The sequence below is a fragment of the Idiotropiscis lumnitzeri genome, chromosome 1 (assembly GCF_059441095.1).
Source record: "Idiotropiscis lumnitzeri isolate Australia: NSW breed Sydney's pygmy pipehorse chromosome 1, RoL_Ilum_1.0, whole genome shotgun sequence".
NCBI classification, from domain to species: domain Eukaryota; kingdom Metazoa; phylum Chordata; class Actinopteri; order Syngnathiformes; family Syngnathidae; genus Idiotropiscis; species Idiotropiscis lumnitzeri.
This window is the reverse complement of record NC_142391.1, coordinates 25,717,732-25,744,146: the sequence shown is the minus strand read 5'-3', so window position 1 is coordinate 25,744,146 and position 26,415 is coordinate 25,717,732. Positions and strand designations below refer to the sequence as shown.

The following is a 26,415-nucleotide window of genomic DNA, read 5'->3' as shown; positions in this document are numbered from 1 at the left end:
GAACACAGCCCTGAAATATAGAAACATAAAAATAAATGACGAATGATAATAAATTTATAGCATGTGAAATGAATGAACAATTCTACTAAATAAATGTCTCTGAGCAAATTTATTAAAGGGGAAGTCGACACCTAAATTTTCTTTACAAGAATACGTTCTATGGCCATTAGTCGAAACATGGCATTCTGATTAATATTGCGTTTATGGAATATGAGTTAACAATAAAATCCATCTTAGGGCCAGCCATTCCGTTAGTTATGTGGACTGAAAATAACATCAGTGTCTCAGGGTTCAGGTAACAACCTTCAATATTTTCGCCATGATGTGTCCATGTAGACATTTTCGACATGCTTGGTTCTCTGTAAAAGAGTCTTGTCCTGCAAAATTTTGCTCACATTTTCTTGGCAGGTAAACATGGGGCTGAGATAAACATTGAACAGAAAAAAGTGTGTTATCTGTCACTGTAACTAAATGTTTCCTGAAGGTAAACACAACTTGTTTAATCGGAGTTTAGCCTGGTAGCTGAATTGTGATGTCAAGTCGTCAGATTAATAATCAATGGTGTAAAACATTCAACGAACATCAGCAGACACTTATCTTAAAGAATAACACAGAGCAGACCAATTGGAGGAATGGTGACAACTGTATCATGCTTATTATGCTTCATATATACTCCTTAACCAACCCTACATGGGAACATAAAAAAACCCAAAATAAACTTCACAAAAATTGTGAAAAAGCTTTTTAAATTATTTATCTAGGAAATAAGTGTGCGAATATTGCAATGTTTTCTTTGATTATTAAGTGGATGTGAAATGTGGTGCCTGTAGGGCTTTGGGCAGTAGTTTGTTCCAACCAAGAAAGCGTTTGATGTTTGTTGACAAGACAATGTGGAATTCTGCACTTGAGATTTTTCATGTGTGCAAAACATAAGCAGAGATAATGTCAGTACTTCATGCGCCTAATTTTGCTGAGCCTTAGTTGTCATCTCTCTGACCGTGAGCCACTATGACGACAGTGTTGGTACGTGTGCTGCTGGGAACGCAGAAGAAAGCGCAGAAAATGTTTTTGAAGAGTGAGATAAAATTAGATTATAAACTCTGGTTGAAGTGTGTGTGTGTGTGTGTGTGTGTATATTTTTTTTTTCCAAAAAATACACATTAACTCCCGAAACATTCAAATGCACACAAGATTGAGAAACACACCAGGGGGTGAGATGATGTTTTTCCCCTTTATTCTATGTTTATTGATGCATATGTGTTGAGGCTCTTTCACCTGTCTCACGTTGTCTCTTGCTGTCACAAAAAAAAAAAAACTCCAATACCTAAAAACTGGGATTCTGAACTGGTGGGTAGGGGCCCAAAAGTAGGTCACACAGCTGTTTTGGGGGGGTCATAATAAAAAAAGTTACAAATTGTTTTCGGTGGTGCCGACATTTGACATTTCGAGGTTACTAATGGTGCAAGAATATGTTTTCCCGTGGTATAAGATGTAATGCCATAGGGGCTGTGAAACATATTTAACGTGCATCCCGAACTTAGCTTTTAGTTGAAAAATAACTTTACCGTATTTTTCGGACTATTAATTGCTCTGTATTATAAGGCGCAGTCGCAACAAACAGGTCTAGTTTCGGAAATTCCCAAGTATAGGCACACTGGGTTATAAGGCGCGCCGGGTTATAAGGCACATTACTGCACATAAAGAGAGACAACCCAGTACAGAAAATATGTCCAATCCATTTTTGAGAAAATTGTGCCACGGGAATGTCAAATTTAAAGCTAGCCCGATATCATATTTATATAAGCAGAGTAATAGCAAACCGTCAAAACCATAGTCCTAGATTTGTTATTTACTACTAAAAGTGTGTGGCGACATGGCCACAATGTAAAACTGTTGGTCACAACACTTGAGAACCAATGCCTGACGAGAAACTAATACGCTGCATCAATTTCACTTCACTCTGTAAATAATTACCGTCTGCCATCCTTATTTTTCCAGTACGTCTATTCCTTTTTCACATTCTTGTTTTTGGCATGCATAGTGGCAGTTGTTTGTGGAATGCATGTAAAATCTTCTGTGCAGGGACAAAATGACACATCTAAGCTTAACTGTATGGATTAGCCAAAGAAGCCGTAGCACGGGTGTCATCCTTGATTAGACTTTTCCCAAGGAGGTGAGCCATATGGGACACCTATGACTTCACTTCCAGACCAAGTTCACTCGTAAAGATTAAACACAGGTGTTGACTGTGGTTTTCAATCTTAAAGTTGCATTTTGTTCGTACAGGATTTTGCTGCTCCCTGAAGTTTCTTGTTCAAGTTATTAGTGTCATTTAAATTCATTTATATTATTAATCAATGATGCAATATGAAGCGTATCCTGTTCCATGCCAATTTTTGGCAGTGTTATTTCCTCTAAATTGGGCTTTACAACAGAACCATAAGAATGAGGGGGGGGGGCGTTCTGTCTGATCAATATTATAATTTATTCAATGTGTTTTTCGGGATTGCGCCAACATACTCGCTCCTGTCTTTCATACAATGTCAGTTGCTTATATGTTAATTTATACAATCATTTGCATCTTTATCCGCTCTTCCTTTTAAAAGCCACTTAAACTTCACGGTATGGAAGGTAATTACAAGCACACTAAAGAGCTTTTAACCGTATCAAAAATTAATTAATTTCACATTTATTTGGGTTATCCATTGCTAAGACATGTTTTTTTTTTTCATGCAAATGCCACATTTCCCCCCCCAAACATTCCTTCAATTCAATTAATTGGGAATATCATTAAGGCCAGCAAATTTACAGTTTAATTTGTGTCTACTATTGAAGCTGCTCCGGAGCCACAGAAGCCCCTTCCTCTCTAAGTGGATTAATTAATTTGAATCAATAAAAGTCTCTTAGTCCAGTTGCAGCACTCTCCCTCCAAATAAATAACACCACACAAAGCATTATCAGCTACAGCGAAGGTCCAGGCTTTTGCTTTCCTGGCTATAAAGCAATGTTTCGCTGAGACAATTACTTCTCGTCAGTGATTCGGCGCGGCTTCTGCTCTTTCAGCGTTTCCGATTTTTGGAGCGTCCTGGCTTGCTGGTTTGCGTGGAATTCAAGTTTCTGTTCTTCGTTGCTCTCGAGGGGAAAAGTTTGCAAATGCCGTAGTGCCATTAGAGTGACTAAAATGTTCATGGCTTTCGTTAAAATGTCTGGACATCCATCTCCCCGGACATGCGAGTGGGATAAATTTCTTTCTTTCTTCTCCTCATCCGTCTTCTCGTTTTCCTCCTTTGCTTCTCCTCCTCCTTTTTCTTCTTGGAGTCTTTCTCCTGGTTGTCCTCCCTCTTCTTTTCCTCCTCTCTTCATCTCCACCTCACCCCTTTTCTTCTTCACCTCAAGCTTCTCCTCTTTCTTGTTCTTCAACTTATTCTTCTCCTCATTTTTCTCATTTTTTTTATTCTCCTCCTCCATGGTCTCCTCCTTCTCCTTCACCTTTTTCATCTTCTCATCCTTCTTTTTCTCCTCCTCCCCATTCTTCTCCTCATCATTCGTATTCTCCTTTTCCTCCTTATTTTGCTTCTCCTTTTTCTCCTCCTTTCCGTTTTTCTACTTGGTGTCTTCCTCCTTGTTGTCCTCCTACTCCTCCCTCTTCTCTTCCTCTTCCCTCTTCTTCTGCCCCTCCTCCTCTTTCTTTTCGTGTTCATTTTCCTACTTCTCTTCTTCCTTCTTTTTCCTCTTCCTCCTCTTTTTTCCCCGTGTAATATGCGATGTCATTAATATTAGCCAACTATGGGCATTTGAAGCCCTTTTAGAGTTCTTTGGGATTAAGGGCTAAATAAATGAATTGGGCTTCTTATTTTGGTGTGTACAACCGATGGTAGAAGAAGAAATGCATCGACTATTCTCATAGATGCCCAAATGGGTTCTAGGTGCATACGTTCCGACCTCAAAAACAAAACAATTCTGGTTTCCACCAGACCTATCCATGCACAAGTTTGTTGTACTGCAAATGCACCGATGTCTGTCTGTAATTGTCTTCTGTTGAACATTGAGTTTACCGTTCAATTCTCCAGCCGTTAGTCGCATTTTGAATTTTGCCTATAGCTGCTCTTGAACCTTGTGGATAACTCATTTTTGTTTGATCAGCCCAGACAGAGACACATGTACCGCTAACAATGCTAATATGTCAGTGAACGTTTCTATTGTATGGTCATCATCACACAACACGAACAAGCAAAAGCAAAAGACATTTTTCATTTACTGTTGGTATTTTGAGCCCCCCCACCACCACCATCCGCAAAGAGCAATCGAGGATCCCCGCAAAAGGATAACATCCAACTGCTGAAAGCTGACAGCGTAGTGCGCTTACAAAATTTGGCCACATTGAAAAATTCCGACGTCTTTTTCTTGAACCTGGAATACAGTATTATCATGCCGCTGAGCTGAATTTCAAGTTCATCTTAAGAAAATATGGATTAAAGACACAGTCAGTACTTGACAGGCTTTGTGCTGAGCAGCATGGGAGCGAGTTGCGCTGTGAGTCACAAAGACTGCGCCGCAATATAAAATTCATGTTCAGAACAATGCTCAGCCTCCACATGTCAATGCTAAACATTGCTTTTGCTGTTTTACTGTCATTTTACATTATTGGAAAAGCATAAAAGAGTCTCGCTCTGTCTTAACACATGGAACAGCTCGGGTGGATTACGTCCCGTTTCTCTTTGCACCCGTAAACTTGTAAAGCAGATCAGTCATGGTCCATTTCATTCCAACTTTCAATTAAGGATTTAGTACAGCTGTCTTTAAGCATAAAGATTATTTGGGGTGATTCGCGTCTACTTTCCGCGTGGTTTTTGAGAGGAAAACCTAGTTTAGTTTTGATTCCCTTAAGAAAGTGGTTCTAAAAATGGAATTGACAGATGACTTCATTCACAGCCGGCGTAACGGGCGTTTCTGAAGGAATCATTCAACGGTGACTTTGTTGAGTAGGAAACATGATCTTACATCAATCTTGACATATACAGTATGTAGAACACATTGCTTTACACCCCTTTGCTGTCAGACGTCTGACAACAACTCCATGACGCTTTCGTTCTCACTTCTTCCTGCAGCCATGGTGAGGAATCTAATGCTGAGGTGTTGCATTTCTGTTTGTCTAAGCATCTGTCACAAGTCCACTTGGGAAAATCGGAATAGCTGTACATGCCCTCAAGCGGAGTTGTTGAACACGGCGTGCTTTTAGCAATGTTGTAGCAAGGTAACATTAGGCCCGCTGCACACGGAGCCACGCGAACCCAACCCAGATGACCCGTTACGCAGTGCGCGGGGCTCTGCGTTTTTTACTTTTCATTCGTGGCAGACCATAAGCCACTAGTTGTGCTGCCATTAAAATTTGGAATGACCGGTGAACCGTGTTGCAGATGTAACAGCCAATCAAAAATGTCATTTCAGATTTCATGAGCCTTCTTGACAAAAAAAAAAAGAAAAAAAATCATGTGGGCTCTAGCTAACCGCCCATATGTGCCAATATGGTGTGTACAGAATATACTATCACATGTAGAGAACCTACAGCTGCATAAACTTTCTCCTTTATTTCCCCGCCAGTTCCTCCCTTTGTTATATTATACTACAATATAGGTACATCAGCCAGGGCGACCCACTTCTTCTTTCAATTGTGCCATGTTGTTTGTTATTCGCGACGACACAATACCATACAATATATGTGTAACCTCAAAATGTTAATTGCCGATAAGAACACCAGTGGTTGCAGTTTTTCTGTTGCAGCGATTTGTTATGTGCGCGCTGGTTTGTTGTGCAGGCCTGAGACGAAGACTATTTTGTTTCCATGTTGCTTATTGCAGGCCTTATTACCTGTCATGCAGCTGGGGAAAAAAGGAAGGAAACTACTGTATCTTTAAACATAGAGAACAAAATGTGCTCTTTTATCTTAATTTTAATGATGAGTGCTCAATGTGTCACATATAGTGGAGAGAATTAATTGTACTTTGATTTATTTATTTATTTAATGTTGATAAAAGTCGTTTCCAGTCACCTTAGGCGCCCTAGCAAGAGTGACCATGGGGGGCCCTCCTGTGTCCAAAACACCAAGATTATCATTGAAATTGTTCATTTCACATAACAGAAGGGCACAATGATGTAGAAAAGTTGCAATACAATAAAACAAGCGCAACTGAAACATGCAATGTTTTCAACACAATCAAGCAAAAAATTAAAAATGTGAAAAACACGTAGTTTATAGGCAAGGGCGGCACAGTGGACAACTGATAAGCATGTCCAACTCATCGTACAGAGGTGCAGGGTTGGATTCCGGCTCTGGCCTTCCTGTGTGGAGTTTGTATGTTCTCCTCGTGCCTGAGTGGGTTTTCTCCGGGTTCTCCGGTTTCTTCTCAAATTCCAAAGACATGCATGGTAGGTTGATGGAACGCTCTAAATTGTCCCTAGGTGTGAGGGTGATGCGGATGATTGTTTGTCTTTGTGTGCCTTGCGATTGGCCGCCAACCAGTCCTGGGTGTACCCCACCTACTGCACGTAGACAGCTGAGATAGGCTTCAGCACCCCCGCGACCCTTGTGAAGCAGCTCAGATAATGGATGGATGGATAGTTTATTGGCTTTTTGTTCCTGCTCACCTGAGGCTGATTGGAAAAAAATGCATTCAGTTCGCTTTTCAGTGACACCCGAATTGGACACTCTGAAGAAGGCGAAAGACTCGCCGAAACATGTCAGGTAATGAAACGACCTAAAACGATACCGTCTGCTATAAATGAATCAGTCAAAATATAAATGATAAGAAGACAAAATGAACTTAATACAGACACCCAAATATGCATAGTTTTAAAAAAGTTAAAAACGTTCTTTGACATTATTTCTATTATTGCATTAAATGTTTTTTTTACTGACCATCCACATCAAATGTATTCCATTTAAACATTACAAAATTACATTGGTCACACTCCAATGTTTGTCATCGTTTGTAAATGAGAGAAAATATAGCGTGGAGAGGCAGTTAAGACTTTCATGAGCAGATGGTTGCCAAAGTAGTTGCTGTTTGTATTTTGATGCGGAGAACAGACGTTTATCTTATTAACTTGTCACATCTGTGTTGTAAAGCTGCACCCAAACGTGTTCCGTGCAGTGTGATCAAAGTCATGAGGAAGTGGAGAAAAAGATGAGTGGGTGCCCTCCATGCTTACAAGGATATACTCACCTCAAAGAGTGCAAGAAAAAGGATTACATGCCTCCCTTCAGTCATACAAAAGCGCTTGTAGAAAATAACCAATTTATTTTTTTGTATATTTTGGTTGATGAAGTGAAGATGGTAATATCAGACTATATGAGACCCAGAATTCTGAGTAAATAATATCAGAACATACTTATATTTTCTAGTTAATGGTCTGAAATGTAGATTAGGTATTAGAATTTTGGAGCAGCATAACATATGAAACAAACATCATTTGAAGTGTTGAAAATGTAGCTGAAGAACAAATATTGTATATTACACTCTTGAGCACAAAACTGTGTGACAAATATTTTAAAATTCCTCCTTTTCCCTCACTGTGCGGGAGCCGTGTAGCATTATGTCACCTCAAGATTGAAAGTCTGGGTGATTTATTTATTTATTTCTTCTTTTATATTTTTTTATTTTTTATTTTCAGACAAGTTATTATGCTATGATTACTGATCTCCTAGTTGTGAAGTATGGCAAAATTTTCCTGACTTACAGATTGTTTTTCTCTTATTACTACTGAATAAAGTTTTGACTTTAGATGTGTTTCTTTAGCTCAGGGAATGGCAAAATTAGTACCTTCAAGAAATAAATGTGTGAAGTATTATAGCATGAATGCTCCCCATTGATTGCAGTTCCAAAAATAAAGTTAAAATGAAAACGTAAAAGAGCTGAAGAACCCATTTGCGGTCCTTTTTGTGTGCTTTCACTGCTACAAGAGTAGCGGTCAGTGGGACACTTCAACATAAAACAGTGTAATGGGGGACAACTCAGGGTCTCTCCACATCCATCTCCCCGGAACAACTCAGTAGCTGAAACAAAATAGCTGTTTTTGGAAAAAAACAAGCCTTTGTGTTTATCACATGTAATCACATCAAACTATTATTTATTTCATGAACTAACGTTACAAGCAGTTAAATGTAATATAATAATTATTTTTTCAATCACCTTGTGAAATGTTTACATAACACCGGGGTACAATTTAAAAAAATAAATCTTTATACTGATGAAAACAAAATTAGGCATGATGATTCCAAAATTGCAGTTTTTTTTTTTCTTCATGGCTTACAAAAGGAACAAAATTTCACTGATAAGCTCTAGTAAGACTTCCCGTCTTATAATGTTTGGACTCATCTGCAGCTACGTAGCAACTTGTTTGCCCAGTCACAATTGAGACAGTAAGATGAGAGGTGTGTGAAGCTCCCACTAGGTCAATCAATAGCTGCAGAACAGAAAGCTAGCATCGTAGGAATTAAAAGGATTCGCCCCGGCTTTTCTCTTAACCTTGTAACCAACATACTCTTCGAAGTTGGAGTTCATTTTATGCCTTTCTTCTTTTTTTTTTTTTTTTGGTTTCAATAACTTGTAACTTTTATTTCCATACCCCCACGTTTATTGATTGAAACAAGGTTCGTATAGCTCAAAAATTCGACCTGAAAGAGAGAAAAAAAAAACTGAGATCACTTTTGGATTCCGCACCCAAATATTTGTTAAAAACAATTCTCAGACCCATCACCACAGAACTTGTGCTCCCCAGTGATAGATTAAGCTCTTCACATTTCATTTGAAGATGAAAGTTCTACCCATGAAATGATGTAGAAATTCAGTCGGTTTCAAAAGCTAATCCTTGAGCAGTGCCAAGACACATGGATGGTCCGGGGACATGCTTCTCCATAGATTGGATCCATCTGTCAGTCTTTCTGCGTGCCTTGCTGCTTCCTCCGACAAATTTGACAGCTCTACGCCTCGGCTAGATTAGAAAATTATACAAACGTTAGGGTGGAAAGGTGTAATTGAAGATGGCAAAAGGGCTGATTGGGAGACACTTAAATGATTATTCTTATGTGTTCAACACAGAGGGTGTGTGGCAGAGGCCGCGTAGCGACTCACGGAAATGATAGCAGTTGACAGGTGGCTGACAACTCCCACTTTCTCTCTCAATCTTTCCCCGTGAACTGATGCATAACAATTGTGTGTACGTTATCTTCTCGTGCGCTTGTTGTACAACAACATGGATTTGTGAAGATTTAGCTGGAACATGGTAAAGAATCTCGCGGTCTCTTCTGTATCAGGACTTTTTCAGCGACTTGACAATCCTCTCGTTTGCAACATGTGCAGTAATACTTCCTAAAGTGCTGAATTTTGAGGTTCACATTGCGAGTCCGATTTTTATCTAATGCAGTGAAATAGAACTGCTGAAGGTTTTTATTCTCATTTCTAAACAATTCAATCGATAGGAACACGGGAAATGTGTTAATCCTTTGTGGGTCCAAATAAAATCTTTAGTAAGTGCACAGGCAAAGTAACCTTATATAGAGGGTGTTCCAAAAATATTGGCACCATTTCAAGTATGAATATCTAAGTTAGATGTCATGGGCAAGCAAAGTTTCAAAATTCAAAATCGCAATAACAAAGTATTCAAATGGATATAGATTTTTTTAAATTTAATTTAATTTTTTATTTTTTTGCAATGTGACGCGACATATTTTCCTCACCGCCTTCCTTTTTTACTTTTTTGTGACTTCTCCAAATCTGCTTTCCAGTTGGTGTATTTCATACATTTTTTTTTAATATACACAAAATACTGTACGCAGTTATAAGAACTCTGCTGTGTGTCACAACTTTAAAGCTACGGCGTTATAATTAAGTAGGTTAGCATTCATTAATATGAATGACCTCTGAAGAGAGCAGACATCTGCCAAGGACCAACTGTCCTAAAGCGCTAGTCAAACATGTTTAAATACAACCATGAAATGGTCAGCGCTAAATGTACTGGTATACTCCTGCTGTTTTTTTTTCCTTCCTTCAACCAAATCCTCTATTTGTACCTTTTATCCTGATCTCCAACAATATTCAAAAGTCTTTCTTGGTCACAAAGCTGTGCTGTAGGGAAAATAAATTTGCTCCTTGTATGCCTTTTTCTGCAGCCTGTGTGAATAAGTGGTGGGCATGTAATATGTCCAATCTTTGCAAAGTCCCGGCAGCCACATTATCAGACTCCGAGAAAGCATTGGCATCCCGAGCATTACATCTCTGCGACCATGACAGTATCTAATGGAAGAAATAAGACACCTTTAATGAGGATACTAATTTAGGAAATATCACACTGTGCGCTTAAATATGAATCAAGTGAAGCCGTGACAGCGCAGATAAGGCATAACATAACACAGGCATGTCTCCTCTAATTGTATTTAATTCTAAACTGCATGTATTTTTTTTTCACTTCACCCCAAAAATTCAGCGTATAAGATTTTATTTATATGTATATATATATATATATATGTATATATATATTTTTTTTTTTTCTGGGCTCTTTAAAATATTGCTACATATTTCTTTTCAAACATTAACGCATGACTTTGGCAACTGTACGCCATATATGCTGCAATGAAACCCATATCATTTTTTCCCCTGACATAGTCAAAAGTTTCTATCTATGTGGTCCAAGCCAGAGTTGTGTTCTGTCATGTTAAATGCAGTTGACAGAGAAGCAAGGCAACACCCTAAACTTCTGGTCTGAGACTTTGTTTGCGCTCGGCACCAACACACTGTACGCCCTTCATTTTGGTCTCAAAACTGCCGACTGTGACTGATTTGCTACGTGCCACTCATATGGGCTAGTGTTAAACGTGGACGTAGACAGAAAGTGCAACAAAACATGCTAGGAAACTTCCTACCACCAGTAAATGAGACTTTTTTTTTTGTTTGTTTTATTCTTTTTTAATTCATGCCCATGGTACTGATAAGATGGAAAATAGTAAGTACACTCAAAAGAAGCGGGGCTCATCTAGCAACTCACTATACAAATTCAAGACCGACATACTTGTCATTAAAGTCATAATTTATGCCGTTGACCTTTACTGTGAGGTGAAAATACTCAAAGAAAAATATGAGAAGAAAATGAGTGTCAAGCATTGAGATTTAATTGAACGTTGGTGATGTGCTGTATCATGGATTAGCAGCGTGAATATTAAATGAAACTCATGTTCCAGATATTGTGGGCAATCTCCAGAGCTGCTTAGATATGTTATTATATGATGTAGCTCATCAAGAAGTTGCCCTATTTTTTGCCCTTTATTGCTGCTTTGTTAATGCCGTTGATGGCCCTCGTAATGTGCCGATATGAGGCTAAAGATTCAATTCGGCTGCTTATCACTTGAAAAACAGTACCCGGGGCCATTGACTCATAGCCAATATGTTGGGAAATTACTTTTAAGTGTTGAGAAAATTTCATCCGTTTCCTATTCCGTTGAGACAGACTGCCATTCACCGTCAATGACTGTGAACTCAACTCAACTGTCCATACGGAAGTCAGGCAGGTCAACTACAGTCAATGACCAACAATTATTAATTTGACTGTTTATCATCTGACATGTTTGATGGAAATTCTTTTTTCCAACCCCAAAATCGCTCAGATTTTATTTTGATACTCTCTCATTTGGCTGTCTGTCAACTTTCGTCTGTCAACTTTTTGCGTCGCTTACCAAATCCTTAAACCCCACTCATGCTTTTAGTTCAGCCATACAACATGCAAGACAAATAAGACCAATATAATGAGAACTGCATCAATAAAGTCTGTGTTTAGAATGACTGAATGAATAACTGTGCCTTGCCACCTTTGAAACAGCAACAATACATTGCTGGATTCATCGTCCAGAATTGGTTGTTGATTTAAAACCGGGGTTCTCAATCCTCTTCTTCGTGGGCCGGTGTCTTGCGTGATTTCCATCTCGCCCCTGCTTCAACACATCTGATTTGAATGCTCAGATAATTATCAAGGTTAACAGACGCGATAGATAACGATGCTGATCATTTTAATCGGGTGTGTTGCAGCACGAAGAGATGGAAAACAGGCAGGACACCGGCCCTCGACGAACAGGATTGAAGAACCCTGATTAAAGAGTCAAAGCAATTAAAACGAAACGCAAGGACAATAATTCACTGTAACCAGCAAAGGCGCTGTTGATTCACTCATTAAAGAAGACAAGACATCAGCTATCCTTAATCTGCTTAATTTGACACAAGCATCCAAGCAAGAGTTAAGAATATTCAGAGAGCGTTTCACATCCAGTCAAAATAATTACAATGAAATTTAGTCATGTGACCGTTGTCTACAGCAATATGCCAGAATCATGCAACCTGGTATATAACTGTACATTTTCATTATTATTTTATTATTTGACTGTAGCGACTCACAATACTGTGCCATATTACACTTGGATTTAACAGTTATTGAATTAAAATCAAAGCACGGCAGGTTTTCCTCATCCTCGCCAAACAGTAGTGTCCTTTAGGAAAAAAATGTCAGAGTGCACTTAGAGAAGGAACAGTGTGGGATCAAGCGTTAGCCATGGCACCAGTCATAATCCACCCTTCAAAAGAGCCAGATGGAGGGGCTAAGGTTTCAGTCCAAATATTGTTCTTGGATTGAGGAGTGCACTGGCTCTCGCGCTCTCTCCGTCGCTGCGTATCCTTCTCACCCAAAACTACAGGACTCTTTCGTAGTATCCTGTACTCTCTCTTACTCTTTCTCTCTGGCTAAGCCTTTTCCTGCTGTGTTTTATCAGGTCCTGTCTCCTAAAGACCTCAGAGCTCATCAGGACCTGTTGGGTCAACCCTTGTTAATCTGCCCTAGTCTGGGTTAGGTTAAGGTCTGGTTTGGAGTTTATCAGCCATATCAGATCTTGAGTGTTGACTTAAGGTCAGCACTTCAGATCCATCATTTTCATCATGAATCACTCTCAATGTTTTCACTGAGTGTGATTCACCGTGAAAATGTTGCTTCGAGGTTCCTGAGCGAGGGGGTCCTAAATCAGCAGTCTTACCCGGAGACGCTCGATAAACATACAGCTCCAGAGTTTGTGTCTGGACTGGCGGGCCTGTGGGGCAGAAAGGTATGTGCTTAGCGGGATTGTGCCTCGCCTCATTCTCCAATTTTTGAACACACACAGAGCGACCTTGTGTGGAGCAGGGGGGCTGAAGTCAGCGCACCCTTTGGACTGCACTGCTAGGAAAAAGAGGAACGGATGCAAATTTGAACACAAATCTTCACTAAGCGGCCCAAATTTTCTATCTTGATTCACGAGCCCATTTGGAGGCAAATGTGCTAAAGGTTTTCATAGATGATTGTCCTCATAGTTTAACTATTCTACATTAATGTTGTGACAAAACACAAACCCACTCCGATAATCAGTACAGTACATTGAAAGGAGTTGTTAATCTGATCTTTTGCTAATTATTTCATGTAGGGCTGGGCTGATAATTTCATATCGATATGTATCGCGATAGTCCGGTGATCGATATCGGTAGAAAATTGTATTGATAAATTATCGAGCTAAAAAAAATAAATAAATAAACGGTGCACAATAGTCATTGTAAGTAGTAGAAATGGGGCAAAATTCCAATTCTTAGATGCATCTCTATTCAGACATGGACCAACCACAATCAATTCACTAACGTCCACATTTCGATTATTTAAATATGTTAATTAAAGTAATGCATAATATTCTAAATAATGCCGAACTAAGAGGCGTGGCAACGTCATTTACGGGACGAGCACACGCATCGTGGAAAACAAACATGGATTACTTCTCATTTAAAAGCAGATGTATGGAATCACTTTAGCCACGACAATGTTGACAGTGGAAGAGAACTGGACAAGTCCCACGTAATATGTAAGCTGTTGTTACGCTAAAATAAAATACTTTGGTAACACAACAAACATTTAGTCATATCAGTTGATTCCACCCTTCGGAGACTGGGAAACAGTGGAAACGAGTGTCGCTACTGATCAGAGAACAATCAAGAAAGCAATTCTAAAACTGCCAGTATCATTGGAAAAGGTGAAGCGAATTACGAAGGCCATCTCGGAAATTATTGCCAAAGTTTTGCGTCCTTATTCTGTCGAGGAAAACGACCAATTTCGAATACTATTGCATTTATTTATTTTTTTAATTATTCTTTTTTTTTTAACCCAACCTAATAGTTAGGTTTAGCCCAGCTTTAATCCCCGTAAAAGGCTAAAGGCCCGCGACCCACGTGATGATAAGCGGCTCGGATAATGGATGGATACAAAGGAGTTCTCCCTCACGAGATGCCCCGCCTCCTGTCTACGACATGACACGTACAACGTTATGTACATTTTAAATCAGCGCAAGTGCATTCATCACAGATAATTTGATTGCATATTTATCGCATTATCTGTCTCGTGTCATTATGCAGATACCTTTGCGTATTCTCTTAAATGATGATTCAGAAAAGTTGCGCTCACGCAAATCTGTTATGCGGCGATGCATTGTCTTTACATATGATGCTGGTTTGAGGACAGCGTGTTCAGCATCGTTACGTGCAAGCCCAAGTCGGCAACGACACTGACATGCTGCATCTTGTGTTTTTAACTGCTACCGTTTTAAAAAAGCCAGTCAGGCGTTAGACTCACTACTTAGTTCCTCCACATTAAACTGGAAAGTGAGCTAAAACGCCCTCCAACCGAACCCCCTACTGGCAAGGCAGCTTGCTCAGAGTCAGAAAAAAACAAAAAAAAACACACTAACATTGGACAATGTCCATGCCAAAGTTGATATACTGAATATTAAAGATGAAGCAATGAAGGTGCTTTAATGGTACCGCCGCTACGTAAAGGTTACTTTGATCCTCACACTGACTCTTGCTCTCGTCTACTGAGCCTGTCATAATTCAATTAAGTCTCACCACTATGCATCAGCTTACCGCAGCCCTGCCCCACCCTTCGCACATTACTGAATTCCTGTCCATGAGGTCAGCGCAAATATCAAAGCGAACTGATGCTGAATGTATAGTGGCACATGTAGCCGTAGTGTTAGAAATAACCCCAAAAAAAACAGTTGACTTAATTACCTGTGCCCAGAAACATGTAAACAATACAACCAGATCAATGCAAAGTACATTTCACAAGCAGCGGGACACGTATACTGATCATCAGGGGACGTCACGCTTTTTTTTCCCCCCTCTCCAAGCAGAATTTTGAATATTTTCTGGGAAAAAAATCCATATTCTCCTCATCTTTCTTTGTATCATTGTTCTCCACTTATTATTATTATTATTATTATTATTATTATTATTATTATAGTTATTTAAGAGCAGACTCATCAGTCTCATGTGCATTAGATTTTGGCAGTGGTCCTTTGCCTTTGGAAAAAAATATTAACAAAAAAAAAAATCCACTGACGTCCCAACATAGCTCTGCTTATGTGAAAACATTCATGGGGAATATTGCGCGTGTTAAGCCTGATGATAATTGCATTCAAGTGAATGTTTCATTTAGCAGGCGAAATGACTTGGAGCAGCGATGTCAGCAATTTTCTCATAACTTTTTTTTTGTCTTGGATGGAGGTGTATGATTTTTATCAGGTTACAATCAAAAGTACGTTTCCTCTGCCTTGCTGTACGTCTTTGGGGGGAAAAAAATGCATGATTAAATGAGCTCATAGTTACTCAATTATAGGCGGGTACCACTTTGCATGTTATTTTGACTCCAGATAAGATGCTATCATTGGTGGCTAATCTGTTGCCTTGGATAATTTATGATTCGCATATTTCGGTGATGCAGGTTCTGAAAGAAATGTTTATTCATTCATGATTTTGGCAGCGTCGATCACTTGGGTCATTAGCGTAGAAAAGTGGTTAACCTTGTGAGGCAGCTGGAAAAATATATGATCTCGCAAATCAATTTTGCTACTTTGCAAAATGATAGCAATTTTGATGACTGCCCCAATTAGCATCCTTTGGGAAGGGAGAGGCACTAGGAACTTGCGTGGCTTTGATTCGTGGAAAGTCAAAAACCAAGAGTCGCCCTTTTTTTTCTTTTCAATCAGTACAGCGCTGGGTAGTGTGAGCTGCTTCCTGAGCGTGGGGCACAAAACGCAGCTTTGGCGATCTCGAAATCACATTGTCTGAGATCCCGATTTTGGTCCCAAAACGATAAATCGTTCCAGCCCTACTCCCAATTACTACGGCCCGTTTCAAGTTATTGAACAGCATTGTGGGTTATCCCTTTCTTTAGCATAAAGGCCCACTGCGTTTGGTTTTGGCTGTGATAGGGCACAGGACTAGACAATCTTGCCCATATTTGGGACATGAATTAGGCTAGTGTGTTTTCTTGATGGATTTCATGTGAAGTGGGATGCCGCTCAGCAATATGTACTGTATTTGTCATCACCCTGGCTTTGCTTGTATAAGGAGAAGACATGCAGCCACTCTTAGTTGTTCATCTAATTCTAATGGCATGGCAGGATCTCGGGCAGTTTTGGCTCATCCATGAGCTACAGTTCCATTAAGACCACTTCAAGAGGTACTTCAGGCTGAGCACTTTCTTTTACACCATTTTGCTCAATGTCATCTATCTTGTGTCTCAGAGCCCGGACAATATTGCTAATTCCTCCAAAATAACTAGTTTGTTCATTTGATCTTAAATTTTGTGGCTGGTTGTTTGTAAGTTCCTGTTTTAGTAGTCTGAGCTTCCGTTTGTTCTATGTGGCGCGACGTCATGCAAAATAGCAGCTTGTGTAACTTTGTAAGCATTTTCTTGAGGCCAATTTTGGTTGTATTCAGATTTTAAGACTTCAAGGGCATTCAATTTCAGAAATTCCACCGTGGCTGTGCTTAGCCAAAGCACATGACTAAATGCAAAGAATGGCATCTATAAGTTCGGAACATGTGAAGGTGGAAAGGGAGGGGCGGTGGGGGGGACATCTGTTTGTCACTCCGGCGATGGTCACATTCTTGTAAGGTCAGTGATCCAGGCTACAGTATGTATGGGCACTGCTGACAAAGGTATGGGGTTTGTGTGTGTGTGTGGGGGGGGGGGGGGCACGGCTGCCACTGATCCCCCGCCTAAGGCTAAATTTACCCAAGGCGTGATTGACGGGAGCAGGTGGATTGAGTTGGGACAGTGGTAGGGGCGTTGGGGATGAGGGGGTGTCTGGAAAGAAGTACACCTGATTTCAGCTCAGATGCGGAGAGACATCGGGGGCAAACGCACAACCCAAATCGGGGGTTTCTATTCAAAGCCAGCTGGCCTGGCTTTATCACATGCATGGCATTTATTTTGGGCGCTTTGTGGGTATTTGTAGTTTTACATTTGTCCCCTTTTGCCCTCACTGGTTTTTTTTTTCTTTTTTAATTAGAATTTTTTTTCTGGCCTCAGCTGGTCTTGCAAAGTGAAGCTTCCTGGTGAAGTAAAGAAACGGCACGGGTAAGTTGTCCATCCCAAATAACCGAAATTAAAACCTTATAGTTGGTCAAGACTTCGTGAACGGATTAGGCAATCATTATGACATTTAAGCCTCTGAAGAAATGTTTAGTTTGATTTAAATGGATGTTTTTGTTCATATCATTCGAGATTTTGTGAATCATGCCTTTTGTTATAGAAAAGACCAAGGTAAACTATTGGTTCGTTCGAGTTTTTCATTGCCACAGCGCAACGATACCAGAGACGCTCTGGAATCGAAGGCGTGGTCTCGTCCCAGCTGTTGTCAATCGTCTCTTTTGAACACTTTGGGAGAAGGTGACTAAAGCACCTGGAAAAGTGCGCCTTAAACTTTTAACGTCTCCGGTTTTTATGCCTCCAAAGTAAGACAAATGGTTGGAGGCGTTAAAGTGTAACTTAATATGGTGTTATTTCTCTGTTTCTAATTCTTCACAGTCAGTTTAGGTTAGCGCCACATTTAAGTGTAATTGCTTAGAACATCTCCGTTCACAGTCTGGAACTATTGGTGAGAGAAAAGAGCTCCAGCATGCTGTTTGCTTTAAAAATGACTCATTTCCTGAAGGTAGCCCCCCATGTAGAAGATACGCACTTCGATAATAATGTGCTTCACAGGGTTTGGTGTTTAAGGGCACACTGAGATGAAGTTTGGAGGCGAGGAAAATCTTTGACACAGCAGATTTTATAAAAGCATTTATATTTATTTTGATGGATTAATTTGGAGGAGAAAATTAGATATCATCAGAATCAGGATTACTGACTTGTGGTTAAATTTATTCAAAACCTTTTCAACAGCTCTTTTGTCATTTGATTTGATGAAATGCTAAATTTCAGAAAGAGTGCATCTATCCCTCCCTCACTCACTGTTACTGTCCTCTCACATTTGAGAGTTTGTGAGAAGTTGGAAATTTGGACCCAGTTTACAGTAACCGTTCAGTCTTCCCTTATTAGCTTTTCTCCCCTCTGAATTCCGCTGCTTTGATGGGCAGCCGAGTTGAGGAAACTTCTTGTTTTCTCTCTCTGCAGGAGGGGTCGCCTGCTTACGTATTTGTCCTCCGTCTTTGGAAACTCACCTCATTTCATCTTTGTCACTCTCACATCATCATATGACTTGTAGAGAGGTCAGATTCATAGAATGCGTTTTCAATTTTTTTGTCAATTTTTTTTCAATATATTTATTTATTTATTTTAAGTTGCACCTTACTCAAATCTCAAAGGCATGTCTGTGAGTCTTGTTTAGCTAAAGTGGAATATCATCTCATCCACATCTGCTTTTTAAGGTTTTGACTGGCGTTTATGTAAAAAAAGCTTTCGATACAGTCCAGCAGTAGTTTGCTTGTAGTTTGTTGACTAGTATTAAAAGGCCTCTGACAGAACGCAGGCCTGTCGTTACACTGTGTTCTTGTCGAAAATACATTTCATTTTTAGACAAATTATTACCAAAAAGTTGTTCGCCCCCACATATGGAAGCAGTTACTTTTGCCGCACGGAAAAAAAGTCAAAGCGTCTTTTTTTTTTTTTTCCTCAAGCTGTAATAGCATATCATATCATTGTTTTACCCTCCTATCTTATTATTAAACATGTCTTAACATTTCCAGCAGCCGTCCGACCTCCTGCACGCAAACTCCCCTTCCGTCGACCCCCTTGAGCTCCGTCGAGGCCCAAAAAAATATCAGTATGACGCTCCGGCGCCATGATATAACGGCAACGCGCCGGGGCGGCCTAAATCTACAAAACACAAGCGCTGGCGCGAGGCAGCTCGTTTGATCTGTCGCTAATCTCAGTTGCCTGCCTCCCCTCTGATCATGTCTGAATAAGAATGAGTTGGGGGGCCATCCTGGAGGCACAAAGAGCTTTAGACGCAGACGCTCATCTGCTGAGATCCAGCGTGCGTTCACGGTCGCGAAGGCTGCGCTCGCGCACGCATCAGAGCCTCGTTTAGATGCATAGTATTTTTTTTTTTTACTTCACAGTCAGATGCTATCAGGTGCTTGTAGAGCTTGTGGAAGAAGTAGCGTCACTATGCTGAGTGATTTTTAATTGTCAAGGTCAACAGCTGCAGGAGGACCTGCTGTGTAGTGGTTACTGTTGTGAGTGGTAACACCGTTAGATTTTGTGTTCGAGGCAAAGGTTCGCCTTGAGATTTGTGGCGCCTTTAAAATATCCCGCAACCGATATTGTCTGAACCCAAATAACCACTGCGCATAAAGTACCCGATAGAAAATGCACAAAATATGTGGCGGCTTGTCAATAGAGGGCGCTAGAGCAGAGATGCATCACCGTTGAACGGCGCAAGATCAAATAATGACAATAAAAAATTAAATATTGTAATCAAAACTTAATATATCTTTTTACAGATGAAAAAATATGTATAGTGTCCAGCTAATGATTAATAAAATTGATTTGTATATCTCTGGCCTTTAATACTGACTTGGCCTCTAATGATAAATTATTTCCAGATTTGGGCGCACAGAACGTCGGCAATAGACTCTCGTTATCATTTTGTCCTCGTCATTACACACATATTGTGCACAGTTCGGTGCTAAATTCTGCCTCCCGCGGCCAATAACATCTGAATTGCTTCACCATTAACTGATCACTTTAGTTCAGTTTACGACCGACAAATGATCACTTCAGTAGTCACTTCATCACACCATTGTTTACTCTTAGAATTTCCTCGACTCGCGCCATCCGCTGCGACTTCATTAGAGTGCGGATTGGGTGACAAGGCTTTAAAATCCAAGTCGGACGGCCTGCTACATTTGTCGTCACCCAAACGGAGTTCATCTTTTATTTTGCAGACAAGTCAAATAATTTGCAGTCAGTTTATAAATTGTTGTCATTCGTGTTCACCGTTAATTATCTCCACATGGCTGGAATGGTTTCTACTCCACCTGCCCGGAAGGTATACGTGAAGCTGACACTGTGGTATCAGTGTCGTAGTATCGGGGCATTTTTCTTCCCTCCATCTCTAATTGTTTATGACATGTGATTAGCGGTGGTTGATTTTTTTTTTTTTTTTTAGATTATATAACAGTAAAAGTAGATTATAAATTGCTTGTAACATATTTTTTTAACCTGAATATTGGAACTGCCTACATCTACTCCCATTCACCTATCTACAACAGTGTTACACAATCCAAACATGGAGCAACCAGCCTCCCACGTTGGTCGTTAATCGTAATTTGACGTAGAACTGCTCTGGTTAACACAGAGAAGTGTATTTGTATTTTTTTCTTCTTAATATTTTCAGACGAGCAGGCTCTAAAAAAGTGTTGAAGCACCAGCTTTCGGCTTCCGGCTAGCCCTCCCTGCGGCGTTGTGGTGCAGCCAGTCAACTCGGTCACAGGACCATGGGGCTCTTCCTGTGATGTAACAGGAGCATCACGCAGAACAAAGGCAGAGCTTGTTGTTCGGCTTGTGCCTCATCCATTATGCATAAAAGGTGTGCAGTTAGAAGACTGTTGGTTAAACACGGCACATGCAAAATGACCTCCGCTGTCTCATGTTTGACACTGCTCGCAGTCAGGGGTCGCTATGAGGTCTGTGATAATACCTTTTTACGCAGGTGACGAGGTCCAGGGCACCGTTCTGTTCCCTACAACAATATGTATATATAATTTAAACAATACAAATGACTTTATACTTCAAAAAGCCATGTGCTATTAAAATTGGCTTAAAAAGCAGTTTGTCTATAAGATACCAACTACAAAATTAATTACATGGCAAATATTTGTTACGTTTCCTCTTTACTAACGTTCCTATCCCATTAGTTATATTGCAACTTTCCTATCACAAAAAAAAAAAAATACTCCTTGAAATTGTTATTTTCTGTGTTATGAAATATTTTTATTCCTCTGTAATATGAGGCTACATGACTTAATTAAGTGATTTTTGTCACCTTTTCTCACCTAATTACGCTGCACACTGGTAAAAATCCCCGCAACTATAATTACTGCTGATATTGCCCTGACTTTCATTATAGATCTGATTAATAAAGAGAGCCAAATTATGCTTGATAAAATGCTTTGAATGACTAAAATCAAGAACAAAGGCGGATGTGCTGGATTGAAGGGGGAGTTGAGAGGGGCGGTGGAGGGATGTGTAATATGAATATAGGCTAGGTGTGACGGAGGATGAGCAACAAAAACCCAATGAGATCCAGTCCTAGATTAAAAAAAAATTAAATGTGACAGTGCAGAAAATACTGTAAATGCAATAATATTTTACTAGTCTTAAAGTGTACCTCCAAGAGCTTCTTTCTAGGTCTTGATGGATGGGGAAGCCGGGCAATATTGGAAGGTTTGAATATCTGGCACTCCCATATTTGTGACTTGTCTTGCATTCCAAAACAGTGCGCTCACAATCCCCCTGCTTAATTTGAATGCACGACGCCATGGTAGGAATGCATGTGATGTCATGTTGTTGACTGAGCCTTTCCTTGCAACCAACCACCAGTTGCTATTGTAGATGACGCGAGATTGTTGTTGCTGTCATATTGTTGCTGATAAAATGGAGGATACACACACGCACTAATGTAGTCGTAATCAAATCAGCGGCATGTTTGACTAAAATGGCGTCGAATGAATGGGATATTGACTGAGAATATTTGTTCATTATTTGCATACCTTGTTATTATTCCTTGATTCCAACCTATTTCCACGTCCACTCTCAGGCTTTTGGAGCCGGTGGTGAAATATTGTCAGTACCGCATCAGATTTTAGCCTCTTTTTAACAGAGTATCCCAATTGCTTGGTTTGTAAATTCTCTTCTTTTTACCGCGTTTTACCGCTCCGCCCGTACGCTTTCGTTCTTAATTATAGTGCATAACAGTTAAAATATATCATTGAAAGTGTCAAATTAGCAGAGACGTAAGGTGTACCTACAACACAGTTTGACCTGGAAATCATTTTTTCTTTTTAAAGTGCTTTTTTTTTTCAATTTCACGCAAATTGATGCACTTCAAATACTTGCTGTTATTGACATAAAAAACAATAATGATAGTGATAATTATTATTTTTTTGTAAGTTTATATTTCTTTCATTTCTGTTTCCTGTATTGTTACAAAGGATACAGTTTTTAACAATTTTACAGACAAATCTTTTTTTTCCAGGGGGGGTCTTAATAGAAAATAATGCACTGCTTTAAAGGCAACTCAAATCACAGTTTGATCTTCAGGTAAGAGGACATCCCGTCTTCCCATTTAAAAAAAAAAAAAAAAAAAAAAAAAAAAAAAAAAAAAAGTCTGAAGACAAGAAATCCCAAATATTATCGCGGAAGCTTTAGTGCTACATATATTTGCCGAAAGCTTTTATGAGCACATTACACTATAAAATGCAAAATTTAAATAATAATAATAATGATAATAATAAATACAAAACCTACCACCGGCACAGAAAATCACATAAGCCGCTTAAAGGTTTCATCATCTGTGTGCTTAGAGTAGTTACACACACACGGGTAACTTGGCTCTTACCTGGAAGTCATAAATCATGCTGGTGATTTGGTATCAGTGTGTACAGTGAAGGAGAATTTTTAGGAATACCGATACTGTATTGCGGTATGGTATCGATACCCGATACTGGTATTGCTTTTCGTGCAACTGTTGCAAATTTAGCGCCTTGTGAAAGCGCCTGTACACACTTATGTACAAACCCAGTTCCGTTTGATGTGCTTCCAGCGCAATGTATTTCTGAATGGCATCAGGCAGCGTCAAACTTGTGGCAAAGTCAATTGGGAGCAAGCACAGACAGGATGATGGAAAGCTGTAAATACTTGATAAGCGTCTTTCAGATGTGTGTGACACATAACAACGAGTGAGTGTTTTGTAATAGCCGGCTAATTCTCCAGGGCGGCGCCTGCTTGACGTCTTCTCCTGTCAGTGGCAGCTTGTGTTTTCACGTGAGCCAGCGCCACAACAGATTGCAGCGAGCGAGCCAGTGCTCTTCCTGCATCGCCCTGGAAATGTGTTTGTTTATATCTTTTTGCTTGGGAGAGACATTCCTTTCTTTCCACCTCTTTTTCAGAAACACGCATTTTTTGAGGCGAGCCGTTTAGTGTGTGCGTGCGTGTGCGTGTGTGACACATGCTGTGAAGTCGCTGCCAGGAGAGGCTTAACTAACAATCCAAGTGAGATCGCTATCTGCAAACCACACGTGTGTGTTCAGTCCACTCATACCCCCCCCTCTTTTTTTTTCTCCACAGCGAACGCCAAACCTTGCAAAAATTGCACTTGCCTAAACGCCTTACGTGTGTAAAAACAAGGTTTGCATGTTTGAATAAACCTAATTGTTTTGCTAAACAGTTAATTTGACTTTGACGAGACAGTCAACTGCACTTGCGCACACTCACGCTTTAAATAATGAGCTTTGGCTCAAATTTATACTGTATGTAATCAAGGGCTCAGATATGTATTGAGCTGGACAGGAAAGGTTTCAGAAGGCAAACTTATAATGTAATTACTTTCCATTTAGGAAAGATTGCTTGGGCTCAGAATGACATAAATTGCACAAAGTATATTTATTCAATCCACCATCGAGTTGGTTTGATCGCACGCAACTATGCAGTGTGTATATCTCAATCATAATACTGTACATGCCCTGTGTCGTAGTAGTCTGTCTTTAATGTTTTCATTAAAAAATGTTTAGACTTCACAAAGCACTCTGCAGTCAAATACGCCACAAGTCTCCCTCTCTGCGCACTCTGATTATAAATAATGCCACTTTGATTATTTTTCAGCATTTAAATAGAGATTGATTGTAAAAGTTTGCATTGAATATGTTGGAAATAATCTGCACTCAAGATGTTGCCATTGTCGAACCTTAAACATCTGTGTGGACATTTTTTTTAAACTTCGTCAGAGCACTGTAAAGCCAAACTGTGTTGTTTATTTAACCGACAAATGATGCACGTGGAATGAATTGTGTCGTTATTCTTTGACATGCTTGTCACGCAAGCATAAAAATAGCAATGAAAACTGATATCATAATCGTAAATACTTTTTGACAAAACCCTTGAGGATTCTGCGAGGAAGCATAAACGTCAGGAAAAGCCTACTAGAGCATCTGACCTTTATTTGAGGTGAATAAGAGGAACTTTCAATGGTGGCAGGTGTCTGCTGACTTCCATTTGAACACAGCCATATGCCCTGTTCTGAGAGGGTGTGCATACTTGTGCAATGAAATTATCTCCGCTGTTTATTTTTATTTCCCACAAGATGTTTTTTTTTTTCTTACCATTCCAGTTGCACAAATTATAGGTGACAATAGGTTTGAAATGATTTATCTTGGTCTTAATTGTTTTTATGTCATCAAATTGCATTTAAACAGGGGTGTGTTGATATATAGAATTTCATGTCATTGTCTTCATTATCGTCTACACATCTACTGGTAGCGTCAGACTTTTGCATGGTACTCTCATCTGGATGGAACTGAATTTTGTATTTAAAGTGTAGTATTTTATATGATTTCATGCATTAAAACACACACACACGCCAAATTTGAACGTGTGTTGCACACTAACAAACACACACACGCATTTGTTGATGATGTTGTTCCTGCACACTTCTAGGCAAACAATTACCATGTTAGTGACAGGTTCTCACTCCCTCCTCCTCACGCTTGGCTCCTTTTGCTTCTCTTTGCAGGTGCCAACCAAAGAAGATCTGAAACCTTGTGAACACTGAGAGGAGCTCCCAGATGAAAGGCTAAGAAAGATCCGCGACGGTACATGAAGGAACATTGAACGTGGTATGTTGCAAGGACACACGTCGATGAGTGACCGACTGTCGAGCTGCCGTAGAGCGACTTCGTGTGTGTCTTTGTTTGTATGAAATTGCGTTTGTGAACTGTGACAACAAAAGTGTGCTGATTATAATGTGAACACATTTTTAGTAGAGATGAAAGTAAACTTTTGAAGTTAATTTATTTTATTTTTTTTGCTCTGATTCAGAATCTGCCATTTTCTTCTCAAATTTTCATATTAATAATAATGATCATTTCAATATATTAATATATTTCATAATTATTCCAATTTGAGGGGTAAGTCTAGCAATTTTTTTTCTTTTTTTCCCTGAGACACCATGAGCTAAAAATTGCAGCGCACATTAAAATATGTATTAAAAACAAAATGAAAATATCAGAACAACCTCATGTGCTTACAAAAAAAAAAAAAAAAAAGGAAATCTAATTTTGAAATCAGCATCCAAATCCATTTAACGACTCCTGACGCCGTCTTTGATTAAAATTTGCTGTTGACCAATCTTATCGTAGGTCTGGGCAGGGCGGAGGAATTGCTATAAAAAATTAAAAGGTCAGATGATGTGAGGATGGCATCCCGGGTCATCAGACACCAGCAAGGTTGCATTACAAAAACGCAATGGCCGCCCGTCAAGCAGATTAGACATCTTGATTTATTTATCAACTGATTTGATAGGCTGCATTGCCCCGCGCGCCCCTCCTGACTAAATGGGTGAAGGCAGCACAAAGCGTATGCTTCACAGGTGAACTTGAAAGGAAGGAAAGATTAGGACGCTGCTTGGTGTCGACTTACTCAAGTGAGGCACATAAGGGACGTCTTTTCTTTCATAATACATGTACAGGTTGGAGATGATATTAAGATCATAGAGCAGGGGTGTCCAAACTTTTTTTTTTCCATGGAACACATACAGAAGAGCTGAAGTATACAAAGGCCACTTAGAAATTCTCCAACTTTAATTTATTAAACACGCTTAAAAACAGTCCATCAAGAACTTCTTTTGTTTTTTATTAGTATTAAATATCATTGCTGCCCAATTATATAACATTTCATATCTTTTGACGTATCGATTCTATTGGTCCCTGCTTCGCTTGCTATTTTTACACATTATTAACCAATTTGAAGTGTTGAAAATAGAATAAGATCAAATCTATTCACTCCTTTGGACATGTGAAG

The 26,415-nt window shown here is 39.6% G+C and overlaps 1 protein-coding gene across 5 annotated transcripts in view; it reads left to right on the top strand.

The window, feature by feature from the left end:
- The window catches only part of mef2cb (myocyte enhancer factor 2cb), a 201,068-nt gene that overhangs the window by 110,667 nt on the left and 63,986 nt on the right, over nt 1–26,415 (top strand). For 4 of the 5 annotated variants that reach the window (XM_088291989.1, XM_088291997.1, XM_088291979.1 and 1 more), the window contains exon 3: nt 25,130–25,232. The gene's annotated coding sequence lies outside the window, so the exon portion shown is untranslated. Of the gene's footprint in view, nt 1–17,251; nt 17,473–25,129; nt 25,233–26,415 lie in introns of those variants that run through there. The other variant, XM_088291969.1, reaches the window with a different exon arrangement.